The sequence below is a fragment of the Peromyscus leucopus genome, chromosome 5, assembly GCF_004664715.2.
Source record: "Peromyscus leucopus breed LL Stock chromosome 5, UCI_PerLeu_2.1, whole genome shotgun sequence".
In the NCBI taxonomy this organism is placed as follows: Eukaryota; Metazoa; Chordata; class Mammalia; order Rodentia; family Cricetidae; genus Peromyscus; species Peromyscus leucopus.
Window position 1 is genome coordinate 111,937,654 of NC_051067.1, and position 7,642 is coordinate 111,945,295.

Consider the following 7,642-nt stretch of genomic DNA (forward strand, 5'->3'; position numbering starts at 1 on the left):
GTGTGTGTGTGTCTGTTGTCATCCGCTTATTTTTCCAGTGACCCGGCTGGACTGTGATTCCCCCAACATGCGCTGTCGCAGCTTAGAATGTGAAGCTGTCCTTAGAGAAGGAAACCTTGTCATTCACAGTCCCTGGAGGTATAAGATTACTGTGGCTTTCATGGAACTTTCTTATCTCCCTTTCCTTTGTCTCCTGGTAAAGCTCCTGGCTTGACCTCGTCTGACTTTATTCAGGTGTTAGCCTCCAGTAACCAGGAGCCGATTGCTTTATTGTGTTTGGTAACACCCGGATGCGGGCAGTGTTAGATGCTGGCTGTGATCCCAGGAAGGATCCCTTAGTTGTTTCTTTCCCTGGTTCTTTTAAACTACTGGATGCTCTGTAATTTTCATTGTCGCTACTAGTTTCATGGAACCAAGAGCCTCCTCCTAACTAGCTGCTTCCCTCTAATATCTCCATTTATCATATATATGTATATGCATGTGTGCATGGAGGTGTACCTGCATGCAAAAGCCAGAGGTGGTATCAGTGTCTTCCATTGCTCTCCACCTTATGTATTTATTTTTTTAAATTTAGGCTTGGCACAATGACACACGCCTTTAATCCCATCAGTTCAGAGGCAGAGGCAGGCAGATTTCTATATGTTAGAGGCCAGCATGATCTACTTAGTGAGTTCCAGGCCAGGCAGGGATATGGAGTGAGGCCCTGTCTGAAAGAGAATTTTTTTTTAATAACTTTGTATATATGCTTGTGTGCCTGCTTGTCTGTATATATACCATGTGTGTTGGTGTCTGTTGATGCCAGAAGACACCATTAGAAGCCCTGGAACTTGACTTACAGGTGGTTGTGAGCTGCCATGTGAGTACTGGGAGCTGATCTGGGGTCTTCTGAAAGAGCAACCATGCTCTAAACCATGGAGCCATCTCTCCAACCCCTCCATCTTAAGTTTTGAGACAGAGTCTCTTATGTTTGAACCTGGAACTCACTAGGCTAGGAGCTGGCAGGAGAGGGAGATCTATCTGCTTGGCTACCCTGCCTGGAGTAGAACTTCCCTTACATGAGCTGGGTCGGGAGGCTTAAGATCAGACAGCGGTTCAAACTCCAGATATTTGCTGTTCTTACAGGATTGACTAATTCTTCTTTCTTTCTTTCTTTCTTTCTTTCTTTCTTTCTTTCTTTCTTTCTTTCTTTCTTTCTTTCTTCTCTCTCTCTCTCTCTCTCTCTCTTCTCTCTCTCTCTCTTCTCTCTCTCTCTCTTTCTTTCTTTCTTTCTTTCTGACAGTGTTTCTCTCTGTAGCTTTGGAGCCTGTCCTGGAATTTACTCTGTAGACCAGGCTGGCCTTGAACTCACAGAGATCTGCCTGCCTCTGCCTACCGAGTGCTCAGATTAAAGGCTTTGACTAATTCTTCTCCAACAAATATTTCTCTAGTTGTTGTATTAGGACAATATGCAGGGGCTTTAGAAATTACAGTATTCATTTCAAGTTGAAGTGAAAACTTTTAATAATTTTTACTAGTTGTTTGTTTCACTCAGGTGAGCTCCTCACAGTGGATTTCAGAAGTGTGGCCGTCCTAGGGGCTTTTATTCCCCTCATTGTTTTATTTTGTTATTTATTTCATTTTAATTTTTGAGATAGTCTTAATATGTAGCCAAGGTTAACCTTGAACTCATAATCCTCTTGCTTCCAACTCCCGACTGTGGAGTTATAGGAGCTTACCACCTGTTTTTGTACTCAAATGGAATCAAAGGACACTCGTAAAGTGGAGCCTCCCAGGGCAAGGCACAGCTTGGAAAGATCCACTGTCTCACACAATATGGACTAACTTACAATAGGACCCAGCTTGATGTCACCAGAGAAGCAAGAAAACAAAACAACATCCAGGAAGAAAATATGGCAAAGACCAGGTTGCAATCAGTCGCCAGGGATTTGTCAAATGCCTGTGAGGAGCACTTGAGTAGTTGACATTTTCAGAGAAGGTGAGAACTGTCAGTCTTCTGGGCTGCAGTCATATCACTATTTAAAATGTAAGTCAACTCAAGTGTTTGACTCTCTATGTTAGGAACTCACCCCCATCCCACTTGACCCACGACTTTCTAAGCCATTAGCTTTAAGATCCAGTTTCCTTTATTTCTGTCAAACAGGAAATGTGTTAAGTGTTGCCTCTTTATTACCTGGATCTTTAAACATGTCACCGTACTTTTCAGAATGGAAGTTTCTATTATTGATTAGATGTGTTGCCCCTTCCCTAAATGTTATATGAAGAATGAGCCTTTTGAGCATATGACTGAAATCAGATTCAGAAGGGTAGTCATTCTAGAGGGCTTTTGTCCTGCATGGTTTTGTTTTATTGTTTATTTTAATCTTTGAGACAAGGTCTTAATACGTGGCTGAAGTTAGCCTTGAACTCTGATCCCCCTGTAAAAGTGCATTAAACAAGAATATATTGATCGCTTGGTATGTGCCAGGAACTGTGCTGGGGGTAGATACATCACAGTAGATAAGACAATCCCTCTCCATAAAGAACTCAAAGCTCATATGACCTGGACGGTTTCACTACCGAGCAGCGTTTGCTGTGACAGCAGCAAGCTCCCTGGGCTGGCATACAGCAAGGACTGGGGTGTGATGGTTAACACTGTCAATCTGACAGGATCTAGAGTCACCAGGAGACAAAGTTCTGGGCATGCCTGTGAGGGATATCTAGATTAGGTTAGCCTTTGGGCACTCCTCTGAAGGATTACTGACATTAGGTTCATTGAGGTGGAAAGATCCATTTTAATTGTGGGCAGTGCCATTCTGTGGGCGGGGGTCCTGTACTGAATCACATGGGGAAGCAAGCTGAGGAATTGAAGCCTGACATCCACTGCTGTCCACTTCTTGACTGGGTGCAGGGTGACCACTTGCCTCACGGTCCTACTACCACACCTTCCTCTGCCCTGAATAACCGCGCCCTGAAATGGTGAGCCTGAATGAGCCTTTCCATCCTCACATGCTTGATCCAGGCCTTTGGGCACAGCACCAAGGACAGTAACTGATGAAGGGGGCCAAGCTATCAAAACTCTAGAGAGACTTCCCTCGGGACCGAAGGAAAATAATAATTTAAAAGCCATAGAAGTCGGTAGTAGAATAGAGTGGCTTGTTCCAGGTGGGAGCAATAATATGATACACCATGCAGAGGATGGTGCTTATGTGGTACAAATAGCATGGTACAAAATGAAAGAAAGATTCTCATGTGGTGTACTGTAGAGCCACAGATTTAAGAGTGAGGAGTAGAATCTGGGGGGTGGGGAGGACACCCACGAGGATCAGTTTCGAGGCTTTCTGACTACACTGTGGGATTTGGACTATCTGAAAATTTTTTTTTTCTACAGCATAGTTGTTGGATCGTACTGATCTCGGGCTATGGGAGTCTGGGTCAGGGATGCATATGTGTAAGTCATCTACAATTTGTGGCTCAGGGGAGGTAGATAGCAAGTCCCCAGTGGAAAAGGGAGAGACATTGTTCCCGAGCCTAGGGACTCCAACATTGGGTAGCTAAGAAAAGAGAACATTGCACAGAAGGCTGAGAGGGGGGAGAGAGGTGGGAGAGAGGGGAAGAGAGGGGGGAGAGAGGTGGGAGAGAGGGGGAGAGAGGGGGAGAGAGGGGGGAGGGAGGAGGGAGAGAGGAGGGAGAGGGGGGAGAGAGGAGGGAGAGGGGGAGGGAGGAGGGAGAGAGGAGGAGAGGGGGAGAGAGGAGACAGAGAGGAGGGGAGAGGAGGGAGAGAGGGGGAGAGAGGGAGAGAGAGGAGGGAGAGAGGGGGAGGGAGGAGGAAGAGAGGAGGCGAGAGGGGGGAGAGAGGGAGAGAGAGGGGGAGAGAGGAGGGAGAGAGGGGAGGGAGGGGAGAGAGGAGGAGAGAGGGGGGAGAGAGGAGAAGAGAGGAGGGAGAGGAGGAGAGAGGAGGGAGAGGGGGGGGGGGGGGGGAGGGAGAGGGGGAGAGAGGAGGGAGAGAGAGGGGAGGGAGGAGGAGAGAGGGGGGGAGAGAGGAGGGAGAGGGGGAGAGGAGGGGGGAGAGAGGAGGGAGAGAGAGGGGAGGGAGGAGGGAGAGAGAGGGGGAGAGAGGAGGGAGAGGGGGGAGGGAGAGGGGGAGAGAGGAGGAGAGGGGGGGAGAGAGGAGACAGAGAGGAGGCGAGAGGAGGGAGAGAGGAGGGAGAGGGGAGAGAGAGGAGGGAGAGAGGGGGAGGGAGGAGGAGAGAGGAGGAGAGAGGGGAAGAGAGGAGGGAGAGGGGGGAGGGAGGGGAGAGAGGGGGGGAGGAGGGAGAGAGGGGGAGGAGGGGAGAGAGGGGGAGGGAGGAGGGAGCGAGGAGGGAGGGAGGAGGGAGAGAGGAGGCTGAGAGGGGGAGACAGGAGGGAGAGAGGGGGGAGAGAGGAGGCAGAGAGGAGGGAGAGAGGAGGGAGAGAGGAGGCAGAGAGGAGGGAGAGAGGAGGGAGAGAGGGGGGAGAGAGGGGAGAGAGAGGAGGCAGAGAGGAGGAAGAGAGGAGGCAGAGGCAGGAGAGATGTCTAGAGCAGGTGTTGAAGGAGGACATGGGCGAGAAACCCGATTTTCAAGGAGAGCAGAGGAGAGGTTGGCAGCTGACTGCAGGGACCAGAGTGGGGACAGCATGGAATCTGACTTTTGTGGTCAGTGAGAGCTGGTTCAGTGGAGGGAAGGTGGTGAATCCAGATTGTGATGGGCAAAGGGGCAGCACAAGGGGATGGCCCTGGAGACTAGTAAGGGCAGTGTGGTCCAGCAGGTGGGGAGAGGGGCTGGGCTTTGGATATGGAAAGGGGCAGTTTTGTTTTGTTTTGTTTTGTTTTGTTTTGTTTTGTTTTGTTTTGTTTCCAAGAAGGGAGAGCATTGCGGACACTGACCCACAGAGGAGGATTAGCTGAAGAGAATCTGAGTTTTAGAAGAAAGGGAGTAAACTTGAGAAAGGAGAGGTTCTTCAGAAGGTGGGAGGGGTATAGGATCGCATTTCCAAGGGTGGGACTGGCCTTAGAAGGGAGGGGGAGGGGCACTCAGATGTTTGGCGTAGGAGAGTTGAGGAATTCCATTAGCCCGTGTTTTTGGGGGGGAAGAAGGGAGGGTGCAGTGTAGTGGGAAGAGGGCGGGAGGATTTGCGGCGCAGGGGAAGGGTTCCGGCGTGCTGCAGTGGACTGTTAAAAATTGCTCATGAAAGCAGCTGTCTCGGTGTGTGATTCCCCCCCCCCCCCCATTGGGCACTTGCTGGCTTGGGGATGGGAGCAGGCAAGGAGAAAGCAGCGGGTGAAGCCCGCCCAGGCTCATCATGGCTGAAAACATTCAGCATTTCCCAAGCCTGGCCTTTCCCCAAACACTGTCCTGATAGATATGAAGTGTTGAGAACATGAAATCTTTCTTAGTCAGATGTGTTTGGGCAAACCCTTGTGGACATATCTGTTCTTTTCTTATGGGCATAGCTGAGGCTCTCACAGGGAGAGTGGGTCCAGTTAAACTTACATTTCAAAACTTCAGGCTTCCAGAATGTTCTTGTTCATTCTCCCTCTTACCCCCTCATCTAAAACGTTCTTACAGTTTGGTTCCTGCCCTGCAATTCGGCCCCAGGTAAAAGAACAGAGATATTTATTGTGCTTCATCCAGTGTTTATCTTCCCTGCAGTTACCCTCGTTATCAAATTGATTGGGCGAAGCAAGACCACGTCTTTCTGGAATGAGCTTAGATTTTATGAACTGTAGCTCCAAGTGCCCATTGCACCTACTGTTTCCTGCCATAAACTTAAAACACAAACACGAAACCAGCTTCCTTATGGTTTTCTTAATGGGGTAAGAAGTTGAAAACTGGCTTGGCAGCAAGGTCAGTGACCCCTCCCTCCCCCAAGAGTTAGGATTCTGCTTGGTAGGTAGAGTCAGTGTTTATTGCATGAGTGTATGTGGTATGTGTACATGTGTGTATGCATGCTTGCAAGTGTGTGGTTGTGTGTGTGTGTATGTGTGTATGTGTGCGCATGCGCGAGTGCAGGTGCATGTTCACATGTGTGTGTGTGTGTGTGTGTGTGTGTGTGTGTGTGCCTGTGCCTGTGGAAGTCAGGGCTTGTCATCATCCTAAGCCATTACCAACAACTAACATTTTCATAGTCCCCCCTCCCCTCCAGTTTAAAATTGCTCTCATTTGTGGGTTTATCTCGTCACGTTTAATTGGTGTTGACTCGGGAGCATTAGCGGGGCTGGGAAGGATCTAGAACGGATTCAGTGGGGTGAGCATGCATTGTCAGCGGAGGTGATGTCACAGCCAAGGGGATGGAGATGGGTTCTGGGAAGGGAGCGAGAAACGTAGAAATGACAGTCGTTGTGTCCCCCAAGGGGCCACAGAGCATGGCAGATAGAGGAATTTGAGGTGTAAGCGTTTCATGGGGGACGGTGAGGGTTAGGTTTCAAAGTTGCTGATGGGCCAGCAAGATGACTCAGCAAATAGGAGTGCTTGCCGCCAAGCCTGGCGACCCATCCCTAGCGATCCATCCCTAGCGTCCACGTGGTGGAAGAAGAGAACAAACTGACTCCTCACAAGATGCCTTCTCACCTCCACATGCATTCTGGGGCGTGTGTGCACCCGCGCCCACTCACCATCTGCTCACACACCCATACACACACAAATAAATAAGGAAATGTAAAAATGCTGTTTTGAAAGTCAGACTGTTGAAAGTTGCTGAGAAGGTCAGCAAAGGGAGGGGTGAGAGGTGACCGTGGAAAAAAAGGAAACCCGGTGCTGTGCCGGGAGAGTCCAGGACTGAGTCCCCTGTCCTCAGCGTGTCTGATAGTCGTCCTGGCCTCCCGCTTCCTTCCACCTCCATTGGCCCTGCCCACTTGACTCAGTACTCTAAACGACCTGACCGTGTTTGCGCTCTAAGCCTTTTCCTCTTCTGGGCGGGTGGGCATGAGCTGCAGGTTAGGGCCCAGAGCTACCTGTGAGGGGTGGGTCCCAGGCACTCGCCTGCCCTTCTGTCTTGAACTCCCTTCTCTTCACCTCCCATGACACAGCTCTGTACTTTAAATGCAGAAAAATTATCATTTGAGAATTCCATACATATATACAACATATTTTGATTGTCTCCATCCCCTACTCACTAATTCCTAGATCTCCACACATCCCCCTTCCAACTTTATGTTTACTTTTTTTCTTTCTTTCTTTTTTTGGGAAGGTTTGAGACAAGGTTGCTGTGGGATGGTCTGTATGGCAAATGTGTTGCTCTGATTGGTCAATAAATAAAACACTGATTGGCCAGTGGCTAAGCAGGAAGTATAGGCGGGACTAACAGAGAGGAGAAAAGAAAGAACAGGAAGGCAGAAGGAGACACTGCCAGCCACTGCCAGGACAAGCAGCATGTAAAGATGCCAGTAAGCCACGAGCCACGGGGCAAGGTATAGATTTATAGAAATGGGTTAATTTAAGATAAAAGAACAGTTAGCAAGAAGCCTGCCACAGCCATACAGTTTGTAAGCAAATTAAGTCTCTGTGTTTACTTGGTCGGGTCTGAGCGACTGTGGGACTGGCCGGTGACAAAGATTTGTCCTGACTGTGGGCAAGGCAGGAAAACTCTAGCTACAGAAGGTTTCTCTGTGTAGCCCCAGCTGTCCCGGAACTCGCTTTGTAGA